The sequence below is a fragment of the Solanum dulcamara genome, chromosome 12 (genome assembly GCF_947179165.1).
Source record: "Solanum dulcamara chromosome 12, daSolDulc1.2, whole genome shotgun sequence".
Taxonomy (NCBI): Eukaryota; Viridiplantae; Streptophyta; class Magnoliopsida; order Solanales; family Solanaceae; genus Solanum; species Solanum dulcamara.
The window spans coordinates 8,133,998-8,146,909 of record NC_077248.1 but is presented as its reverse complement, the minus strand read 5'-3'; positions in this window follow the sequence as shown (position 1 = coordinate 8,146,909).

Below are 12,912 nucleotides of genomic sequence, written 5' to 3'. Positions count from 1 at the left end.
AGAACAAATACCCACTCCCTAAAATAGATTACTTGTTTGATTAATTGCAAGGGGCAAGTCATTTCTCCAAGATCGACCTTCAGTCCAGCTATCACCAACTACGGGTGAAGGAGTGTGATGTCCCCAAAACGGCTTTCCGAACAAGGTATGGTCATTTTTAGTTTGTGGTGATGAGTTTTGTGTTAACGAATGCGCCGGCGGCATTTATGGACCTAATAAATAGAGTGTTCAAGCCCTACCTTGATACTTTTGCTGTCGTCTTCATTGATGATATTTTGATTTACTCTCGAGGTGAGAAAGAACATAAGAATTACTTGAGGGTTGTACTTCAAACGTTGAGGGATAGAAAATTGTTTGTAAAATTTAGTAAGTGTGAATTTTGGCTGAAAGAGGTGGCATTTCTTGGTCACGTAGTGTCCGATGACAAAATCAAGGTTGATCCTAAGAAAACGGAGGTTGTGAGGAATTAGCCTAGACCATTGTCTCCTTCGGATATTAGGAGCTTCTTGGGTCTAGTCAAGTACTATAGAAGGTTTGTCAAAGGGCTTTCTTCTATCTCATCTCCTATGACGAAGCTGACCCAAAAGAAAGCAAAATTCATATAGACAGATGAGTGTGAAAAGAGTTTCTAAACTTTGAAAGATCGACTTACCTCCGCTCCTATTTTGACTTTACCGAAAGGATTAGAAGGGTTTGTGGTTTATTATGATGCTTCAAAAATTGGTTTGGGTTGTGTCTTAATGCAAAATGATAAGGTCATAGCTTATGCTTCTAGGCAATTGAAGGTGCATGAGCGTAACTACCCTACCCATGATCTTGAATTGGCGACCGTTGTTTTTGCTTTGAAGATTTGGCGGCATTACCTCTATGGGGTGCATGTGGATGTGTATACCGATCATAAAAGTCTTCAATATGTGTTCACCTAAAAGAACCTTAATCTAAGACAAAGGAGGTGGCTAGAACTCCTCAAGGACTATGACATGAATGTGCACTATCATCCGGGTAAAGCCAATGTGGTTGTCGATGCACTTAGTAGAGTGTCTATGGGGAGTGTGGCCCATGTTAATGAAGGAAAGAGGGAGTTGGTGAAAGATGTTCACCGGATAGCTAGATAAGGGTAAAGTTGTGCGGCACCGATAATGGTGGCATGGTTGTTCAAAACGAGTCTGAATCCTCGTTGGTGGCGGATGTTAAGTCAACTCAAGATCTTGACTCGACGTTTGTTAAATTAAAGAAGTTGGTGAAGGAAAAAAAGATAGGGATCTTTTCCCAAGGGGGGGATGGGGTGTTATACTACCAAGGTCGATTATCATTCCGGATGTGGATGACATAAGGAGCTTGATTCTGTAGGAGGCCCACAATTCTTCATACTCCATTCATCCCAGTTCAACCAAAATGTACCAAGACTTAAAAGAGTTCTATTGGTGGGGTGGAATGAAGAAGGACATAGCGAGGTTCGTGTCTGAATGTCCGAATTGCCAACAAGTGAAGGCCGAACATCAAAGGCCGGGTGGCCTAGCCCAAGACATCGAAATTCCTACTTGGAAGTGGGAGGATGTGAATATGGATTTTTTAGTGGGTTTGCCTTATACCCAGAGGCGTCATGATTCGATTTGGGTAATTATTGATAGAATGACTAAGTTGGCTCACTTTCTACCGATTAAGACTTCCTATAGTGCTGAAGACTATGCCAAGTTGTATATCCGGGAGTTGGTGAGGTTGCATGGTATGTCGTTGTCCATTATTTTGGATCGTGGTACCCAATTCACTTCTCACTTTTGGAGATCGTTTCAAAAGGGCCTCGGTACTAAGGTAAAGTTGAGCACCGTATTCCATCCTCAAACTGATGGACAAGCCGAAAGGATAATTCAAACACTAAAGGATATATTAAAGGCTTGTGTGTTGGAGTTTAAAGGAAACTGGGATGATCATCTACCGCTCATTGAGTTTGCCTATAATAATAGTTACCACTCAAGTATTGAGATGGCGCCGTTTGAGGCTTTGTATGGGAGACGATGTAGATCCCCGGTTGGTTGGTTTGAAGTAGGTGAGATGACCTTGTTGGGCCATGATTTGGTACTTGATGCTTTAAAGTAGGTGAAGCTCATTAGAGAAAGGTTGAAGATGGCTCAAAGTCGTCAAAAGTCATATTTTGACACTAGAAGAAGGGATCTTGAGTTTAATATGGATGATTGGGTGTATTTGAAGGTTTCACCCATGAAGGGTGTGGTTCAATTTGGTAAGAAAGGAAAATTGAGCCCTAGGTATGTAGGGCTCTATAAAATCTTAATACTTGTTGGCAAAGTTTCTTATGAGTTAGAGTTACCATTGGAAATGGCCATAGTTCACCTAGTATTCCATGTGTCTATGTTGAGAAAATGTGTGGGTGATCCTAATTCTATTGTTCCTTCAGAAGTAGCGAATGTTGAAGAAAACTTGACCTATGAAGAGGTCCCGGTTGAAATTTTGGACCGGCAAATTAAGAGGTTGAGGAACAAAGAGGTTGCATCTGTTAAAGTCCTTTGGAGGAATCAACAAGTTGAAAGCACTACATGGGAAGCGGAAACGGATATGATGAAACGTTATCCTCACCTTTTCCATTCTACTCAAGTCTAAGGTACTAAGTCACTCACACTCAATGTTTAAGACTCCTATATTACAGTTCTTTTAAGTCCTCATATGCATCCATGTTCATGAAGTTTAATTTTTAAGTTATGTTTTATGCTTAAATTTAATGATTTCATGTTTGATGCATTTCAAGTGTCATTGTAGATATGTTGGGCTGCTAGTCCTCGTGCCACGTCCCCCTCTATGCTAATGACTCTCATTCGAGGACGAATATTTCCAAGGGGGAGATATTATAACGCCTTGAAAATTTCCATGACAAGACCCAAACCATTCTTCATAGGCGTATAGGCTTGAACCCGACGACTTCTAATTTCATATATGAGTTAGGATCAATTCCTAAGTATTTGAAGTATCTTTGATGTATTTAAGGTTCATAAGGGATCTCTAACACCAAGCCAAGTCCAAAGAATTCTCATCGACTAAGTTTCCGAATGAATTCGTATAAGGGTCAACTTCAAACGACTATATCTCCTAGAATATGAAGAATTGGGGGTCCCATAACCTATCAAATTAAAGTTCTTTGAGTCTTCATGGTCTTAAATGTCGGTTAGGAATATTTTAAAGTTTCATATGATGATGTCTAATGCATGCATTCACTTATGCATATTGCTTACTCATGTCTTTCTTATGTTCTTCATTTCATAGCATACTCACATACTTAGTACATTCAAGGTACTAACGCATACTTTTGCCTACATGATATCACCATGTAGGAACCAACGTCGCTCCTTGATCTCCCCCACGTGGCTAACTTGTATTAGTTTGAAGATTGCTTGTGGTGAGTTCCCATGTTTCGGGAACAACATCCTTTTTATTCTAAGCTTTTGTCATGTAGAATAGTAAGATTTTTATTAAATCATTTCGTGACACTTTTATTGAGGCTGAGCTAGGGACATGTCTTAGCCTCCGCCAAGTCTATTCGTAGAGGACATGTCGTACTAACCCCCTTTTCTTCGAGGGGGGCGTTTCATGCCCGCAGGTACAGGCAAGCGACTTAAGGATCCGCCCGCTTAGGATTCCACCCAGAGGGTTTGAGAAGAGCTTCATCGTGTCGGAGCCTAGCTTTTGGTACTGAAACTTGATGTATATATTTGTTTGTTCAAAGGGTACGACGGGGGCCTTATCCCAAATTATGCTACTGTTTTTACTTTAAAGGTTTGTTGACAAGTATGTGGGTTTTGTATATGTATGTTTGTATAGTTGTACATATATGCTACGATAGCCTCGTTGACTTATATATTATCTTGCATGTTGGCACACTTTGACTCAAATAGGAGACAGGTTTACTTATAGATAGCAAGGGTACACGCGAGTATCCAGTTCGGGCACCCGTCACGGCCTACGAGGTTGGGTCGTGACACCCACATACCTTAGATTGAAGCTTTTAAGAAAGTTTGATTCTTGGTCTTCTATGAGAAGCCTTGAATCCTTCGTGTTTGACAGAAAAATTTGAGGAGATGTTTTGAGAGAGAGGAGAATGAAATTTAGGGTTTTGGGGAGGTGAAAGACTGAAATGAAATGACCTAAAACGTGTCCTAAGTTCGTATATATAGAAATTAGGTAATTTCCCCAAAATGTCCCTACAAAATCTGGAAAACTGGACAGGTCCGCGATGCGTACGTGTCACGCACCTTTTTGGTCGACAAAAAAACAAAATCTGGAAAAAATTGTCCAAGTTCACTGCAGGTCCGCGACGTAGACTTGCCGCGGACCTCTCTGGTAACCAAGCATAACTTTTGACTCTGAACTCGGAAAAATGCAATCTTAGGGGCATTGGAAATAAAACTCGAAGACCTTTAATTTGATAGGTTATGGGCCACCCAATTTTTTATATTCTAGGATATGTGGTCGTTTGAAATTTACCCTTATACGAACTCATTCGAAAACTTAGCCGATAAAAAATCTTTGGAATCGGCTTGTTGTTAGAGATCCCTTATGACCCTAAAACACATCTAATACTCTTAAAATACTTAGAAATTGATCATAACTCATATATACACCTAAAAGTCACCGAGTTCGATCCTATACGCCTAAAAAGAATGGTTTGAGTCTTGGCATAGAAATTTTTGAGATGTTACAGTTGATCTATTTAAAAGAGCTTATATAAATATGGACAAAATGAGTATAAAATGAGAATACATATAGACTTATAGATCATCCATTCATAATAGAATATTCTTAATTTCACCAAAAATATTATTTTTTTAGCTTCTTTTTTTAAAATCTTTTATTTTTTTGAAAAATTGAAGAGGAGCTTGGAGTAACTGGTAAAGTTGTTGCCATGTGAGCAGGAGGTCACAGATCCAAGCCTTGGAAACAGCCTCTGACATAAATACAAGTTAAGGTTGCGTACAATAGCCCCTTGTGGTCGGACCCTTCCCCGAACCCTGCGCATAACGGGATCTTTAGTACACCGAGTTTCCCTTTTTAAAAATAATAAATTACGGGGGTGGGGGTGGGAGGGAGTGAAAAAAATAACTTTTTAATTATTTTTTTTATTTTTCTTCAAAAAGAATTGAGGGGGGGATTAAGGGGTTGAGGTGGGGGTAGGGTGGAGGTGGCTGGGCGATTATTTTAAAATTTATTTTATTTATTTTCTTTAAGAATATTGGTGGTGGGTAGAGGGACGAGTGAGAGTTGGGTAGGGTGGGCAAATACATACATACATACTTCGGATGTACATTTTTGTATAAGAGACCCGTTATCTTATTCTAGAGGTTTGTTTTGGTGTCACGTGTCAAATGACATGGCATTCCAAGTTAATTAAAAAAGCCAATAGAATTGTTCCACATGTCAAAATGAAATAATATGCCCAGTCAAATCAAAGTCCGAGCGCATTAAGTGTACAAGACATGTACGTCACGATCTCAATCGAATATGGTCATGTTAACTTAAATGTAATTGCCCCAAAAAGAGGAGAGAAATCTGTTACAAGATTCACAAAATATTATTTTTCTTAAATTGTTGACTAAATATGCTATAAATAGGACAGAAAGGAAAATAAACATCATCATCAAACAACTACAGAAATTACTTTCAAGTGGCTTATTGAGCATTACACTAAAAGTTAAGATATGAGTTTCAAAGTATTGGCTTTTCTCCTCATCTTTATGATGACAGGACTCTGTAAGTATTTTACTTGCTTAAATTTTTTAATACCTGAATATCATACACTTTTCCACAATACTTTTGGTGTGGTATTTCCAATATATATAATAAATTATGAAAATTTATTTAACAGGTATTTCGCGAAAGGCTGAAGCAAAGAATATTGCCATGTGTTGTTGCAATAAAGATCCAAATATTTGTAGATCTCTTTGTGGCTTTATCGATCTCTATTACTGCGATGGTTTTTACTGTATCTGTGGCCGCAAACCACCTCAAGGTCGGATTGCACAAACTAATGAAACTACAAATTGAAGAGTTCAAATTTCTTGGGACAAAACTAGAAATAGAATTCAATTCTTGTTTCTATGTAACTTACATTAAGGCATTAGTCAAATAAAAAAGCTTATTGTTTATGTGATACCTTTTGAATTTTGATAGGTGTACAATATTTTATCGTAATTTAAATACACCTTTTAAATATTTTGAATTGTTCAATTATTGTGACTTATAATACTTTTGACATAGTTTTCAAATATGTAAATTTTATCGCAGCAAACATAATTTCATATCAAAATTTAAAATTTTGATTCTTGAATTTAAATCGTGTCACATAAGTGTCAGGATCCATTTAAAATTTAAAACAATTCTTGCTTGTATGTCTAAATGTTTGTCTTACCTAATAGAAGTATTTACTTTAAATAATATATATGAACTAACTTGTAAATCAATCCGAATGTATGTTGTAGTAAAACATTGTCGTAGTCACGGAGAAAGAATTTTGTTATGTATGCCCATCAAAGATTTTTTTGTTAAATGGGATCCTATTAAATAATATTTAATTGTTTATAAACATAGTTTTAGATAAAAGAAGGGCAAATTTGTTACAATTAGATTATATTATTGTAAAATAGTAAAGTAAAATCTTAATTGATTATAAAGTTCGAAAATTCTACATAGTAGTTTATTCAAATAAGGGAAGACATTAATAAAGTTCTAAAATTTTAGGACTCCGTACATAGTTTATTCAAATAAGTAAAGACATCGCTAATAAATATTTAATTAATTTAAAAATCATAAATATTAAGAAATGGTGAAAATAAGACTTTGTCTAAAGCGAAATCTTTTAATGAAAGACAAAAAGTTCATTCAATTCTTTTAATATAGCATAGATAGATTATAAAGAAGATTCTTGATAGCCTTTTTCAATTTGATATGGTGAGTAAATTGGGTTCTCAAGTTTGACAAGACTTGATTATTGTGTGTACTTCAAGTATATATAGACAGAATTAATTGTTCTTTATGCTCTTAATGACTGCATGATAATGATACCCTCCGTGTTCCTGCATATGTCTTTGTAGTTGTTTTGTTTCAAATAAAAGTACTAACAACTAATCATTATTTTATAATTTTACAAGTGTTATATGTTGTAACGATTTGTCCCCGTCGTTATGGATAGGCCAATGGGGAAGGAATTTGGGCCAGAAAGCTTCGAACAGTAACTTCGAAAAATTTGAGCCTAGACCAAACTTGGACAAATTCTGAGTCAGATGAGGTCTCGGGTGACCCTGTAATAGGTTAGGGATCGAATATGCAATCTGATTAAGTTAGCTGATAGCCAAGGCGATACAAATCCTTTACGGCTTTACGGAATCGCATTTGGGTGAGTAAAACTCCCAAAATTTGATTTGGCGTGAAGGGTATGATTTAAGACACCATGGAATAAGGGTGCGTGGTGAAATGGGAGTTTGGAACTCAAGTTCCGAACTCTTGTTTCCGTGTAACCCGCCAGAGTGGATGGTTCCGCTGTGGAGGGACAAACGGGACTTATGTTGCGAAAAAGCCCAATAACGATTTTATTCATTCCCACTTCGTTCTTAAAGGACCAGAAGTGACGCAGGGAAATTTTCTACTGATTTCCACCCCAATTTATGCCAAAGTAAGTAAATTACTCGATAAACTTGTAAATTGATTCCTAAAACCCATAATCTATGGTGGTTGATCTTTGGGGGAGGGTTTTAGGTTGAAACTAACGGTGGAGAGTAGCCTTAGAATGGGGATTAGGATCATGGGTTTGGCCTAGGATGAGAATTATGTTATAATTCATATTAATTAGGCGATTTTGTTGATCCTTTATATGTATTCACTGTTTTAGACCAAGAACAGACGGAACGAACTCGGAAAGGGAAAGCTTACGCACTTTAGAATTGTTGAAGCTTGAATTTGAGGTCACATATATGTGGATCATGTACTTGCTAAATTACTCCATTGTATGCATATGTGTATATGAATAGAGATCTTGATATGAATTATGTGAAATAATCACTTACTAGCTTGACTTATGGTGAATCTATTCTCGATGATATGATGGTTGACTATTTCTTGTAATTGTGGCTGATTTTTATATTTAGATCGGATTTCACGTTTTCACACACATTTGGATCGGGTTTCATGTTCTGACATACATTTGGATCGGGTTTCATGTTCTGACACACATTTGGATCGGGTGTCACATACCAACACACAATTAGATTAGGTGTCACATTCCGACATAAACCTTGGATATAGTGTCACATTCTGACACATAAATAAATGTTTGCAAGTCCCATGAGAGGACTATTATGTGAAATTATAGGACATGGAGACTAATGAACTGTTATCTTATTGAGTATTGATTTTGAGATGTAAATGGTTAAGTTATTATGTATATATGTTCTTACCATGTGGTATTTACTTGTTCATGACTTGCTTACTAGCTAAATGTGTGATCCTACTAGTACACTATTAATTTTGTGTACTGATACTACACTTGCCCTGTTTTATTGAGTACATGGCATATTCGGCCGGTTATGGAGAGACCTTGCCTAGAAGATCACTAGCTATCGAAAGTTCAAGGGTGAGCCACTTCTTACAGGCTACCATGAGCTCTTCCTACTTGATTCCTTCTTTCAGGACTTAGACTTTTAGACAATACTTTTTTATGTTCTTTCGAGGTTTCGTCCTTATTAAGATTGTTGGTAGAATATTTTGGTATGATGACTTTCAGTTCCTAGGTATTTTCCGCATGTTTTAGGTTGTTGACTAAACTTTGCTGAGTTTATAGGGACTTAGCCTTATTTTCTTAAATTAAGCTTCTTTTAAAATCTTTACACTTCTTATGTCTCACTAATGTTGATAGTTGGACTATATTAATGGTTCTCCCTACAGGGAGGTTAGTGTGGGTGTCAGTCACCTCGGTCGGGGTCTTGAAAAAGTTGGTACCAGAGCCCTAGGTTCGTTGATCTCATTGTACCAAAATGAGTGTAGTTGAGTCTTGCAGAATGGTATGGAGACGTATGTACTTTTCTTTGAGAGGCTACAAGACTTTAGGAAATTTTCTCTATCTTTTCTCCCTTCGTGCTATAACTTGATTCCAATTGATATTTGGTGATCCAAATTGGTATCTAATCTTTTTCACTCTTCCGTCCATTAATGGGTCCGGACATGAATGACACTGAACACGAGGTGCTGGCCAATTCTTAAAGTTGAAGCCTCCAGTCTTCCATGGTTCTGAGAATGAGGATGCCTATGAGTTCATCCTCATTCATTTGTGTCAGTGAAATATGCCTTGGGTTTTCATGCACTTTGTGATATACTTCATGCCCCCATTCATTTTTTTACCCCTGTTGGAAAGTCTGTCATATTCACCCATGTTTATAGTACTTGTTCAGTTATGTTTATGGGATTTCAGACTTGGGTTGACTTGGTGATTTTAGACATGACCGATTCTGATGTGATCTTAGGTATGACTTAGTTGTCCCTCCATTTTGCTATACATAATTATAATGCTAAGACTGTGGCTCTAAAGATCCCAAAGATGAAAAGGTTAGTATGGGAAGGGGTATACAAGTCTAAGGCAGGTAAGGTCATATCCTTTCTCCAGGCTAGAAAAATGGTGGAGAAGGGTTGTTTGGCCTATTTGGCCCATATTTAGTATGTTGATGTAGAGTATCCCTTTATTGAGTCTATTTCACTAGTGTGCAAATTTCCAGAAGTATTTCCTACAGACTTGCCTGGTATGCCACCTGATAGAGACATAGATTTCTATATTGACTTGGAGCAGGATACTCGCCCAGTTTCTATTCTTTCCTACTGTGTGACCCCAGCAGAGTTGAGAGAGATTAAGGCTCAAATCCAAGAACTCTTTGATAAGGGGTTTATCCGTCTTAGTTCTTCTTCGTGGGGGGCTATGGTACTGTTTGTTAAGAAAAATGATGGTAGCATGAGAATGTGCATTGATTACCGACAACTGAATAAGGTCACTACCCGGAATTAGTACCTATTGTCGCGTATTGATGACTTTTTGATCAGTTGCTAGGTGCATCAGTCTTCTCAAGGATTGATCTCAAGTATGGGTGTCATCAATTGAATATTAGGCCTTAGGATATACCTAAAATAGCTTTAAGAACCAGCTATGGGTACTATGAATTTTTGGTGATGTCTTTTGGGTTGACCAATGCACCTGCAGCCTTCATGAGTTTGATGAATGGGGTTTTCAAACCATTCCTAGATTCTTTTATTATTGTATTTATAGATTATATTTTGGTGTATTCGAAGAGTAAACAGGAATATGCAGACCATCTCCATATTGTTGTAAGTGTTTTGGGAAAGCACAAGCGGTATGCAAAATTCTCTAAGTGTGAATTTTCGTTGCCTTTAGTTGCCTTTTTGGGTCAAGTTATTTCAAAAAAAGGGGTAATGGTAGATTCATAAAAGATTGAAGTAGTTAAGAACTGGGCTCGGCTTAGTTCTGTGACTGAAGTTTGGAGTTTTGTGGGACTTAACAGTTCTTATCGACGGTTCGTGAGGAACTTTGCTTCTATCGCTACTCATTTAACCAAGTTTACTCAAAATAAGGTACCATTCGAGTGGACTGACATATACAAAAAGAGGTTTCAAAGCTTAAGACTATTTTGACCACATCATCTATCTTAGGTAAAGACTTTATTGTTTATTGTGATGCTTTACATTCTGGTTTGGGCATTGTGTTGATATAGGATAAGAACGTTATAGCCTATTCTTTACAGCAGTTGAAGGTGCATGAGAGAAACTACCTAACTCATGACTTGGAGTTGGCAGCGGTAGTATTTGCCTTGAAAATCTAGAAATATTATCTTTCTTGTGTCAACTGTGAGGTGTTTACTGACCACCACAGTTTGCAGCATCTGTTCACCCAGAAAGACGAATAAGAAAGTGGAGGTGGATGGAGTTGTTCAAGGACTATGATGTTACCATCTAGTATCATGCATGTAAGGCTAATGTTGTAGCAAACACATTAAGCTAAAAATGGATTAACATAGGCAATCTAGCCTGTTTGGGAGCCTGCAAGTGGCCCCCGACTAGAGAGATTCAGGCATTGGAGGCCAGGTTCATGGGACTAGGCATCTCAAAGAAGGGAGGGGTGATGGATAGTGTTGATCTGAGACCTATTTTTATAGAAGAAATTAAGGCCAAACAGTTTGAGGATGTAAACTTGAATGAGATTAGAAAAAACGTTTTGATGGGAAAGGCCTAAGATGCAGTCTTTGATGTGGGTGGAGTACTCAACCTTATGGGAAGGATTTTTGTTCCCCGAGTAGATAACATAATTCAGAAAGTGTTGTCTGAATCCCATGGTTCGCGGTACTCTTTCCATCTTGGAGTGACCAAGATGTATCAAGACTTAAATCGTCTGTATTGGTGACCGGGTATGAAAAAGGATATAGATGAATATGTAGCTAAGTGTCCAAATTTCCAACAGGTGAAATATGAGCACCAAAACCTGAAGGTTTGCTTCAAAGAATGTCTATTTCTGAATGGAAGTGGGAAAGGATAGTGTCACGCCCCGAGAAGATACTCTAGGTGCGACCGGCACTCAAAAACCATCTCTGGCCTCTGAGAGAATCACTTGGTCTTATCACTTATTCATTCATCAGCGGAAGACTTAATAAGAATACTTATGTGGGCTCTCCATCATCAACATCAAATGAAAGAAAGAAATTTTTAGAAGAAGTAGTTTCAAAGGAGAACTACTCCAATTACATCATTAAACTCTGTCTACGAAGCCTCTAATACTATTAGATGGTGCCAATGACAAGTCCATGGCTACCTCAAAAGAAACATAATACTCAATAATAATAAAAGGATAAAAAGTTCCCCCGAATACAAGAAGGACTCACCAAATAGAGGAAGAATAATGATCTTCAATGATGCGCCTATTGAGTATCTCTAACACCTGTATATGCATCATAAAATGATGCAGGTCGAAGACGTCAGTACATGGAATGTACGAGTATGTAAAATGGCATGAAAGTAAGGATAGATATCAAGAAACTCCTCTCAGGAAGACTCAGCTCAGAACTCAACATCATCTTAATATTAATATGTAATGCAAATTTAAAAATAATAATAAGCAATGCTTACTCAGTTGGGAGTTTCTCTAATCGACAACCATCACTTATGAGCTAGTGATGATACAATAAAGCGATGTCGTTGCCACATCCATCCAATACCTTGCCAGGGTAAAGGACATCACCATCTTGGATCTAATCATCAAAGTCATCTTTTTGGGACTTAAGAGGAATAGCCTCCATCCTACGCTGGCTATGTAGTTCTAGAGTTTGAGTCAATTAAACTCTTACCCAACTCGGTGCTCAATACTACTCCTAAAATTTGTGCTCATATTAACCTCATCATCTAGTCTCATTGGACTTTAATTTAAATCATCAAACTCATCTCATTACCTCTTCATCAATCATTATACTTCAAAAACATTATTTACATCTCATCAAAACATCTTGCTCAAAACATCATTTACTCAAATTCATTTAAACTCAATTCTTTTGCTCTTTCAAAACTCAATAAAATACATATATAGTATTAATTCAAATCATTTTTTTGTCAATGACTATTAAAAGTCAATATCATTACTCAAAATACGTGTAAAAATATTCATGAACATCAAATCAATTAGGGTTCATGGAAAAGTAGCCATGAACAATAATTTCAATAATATTAGAGATTGACAGGTTGACAAAGTCGGCATACTTTATTCTGATTAGATAGACTATAATTGCACAATAATTGGCAAAGATTTATGTGAAGGAGATAGTAAGGTTGGATAGAGTGCCCCTTTCTATCATCTCAGACTGTGGTACACAG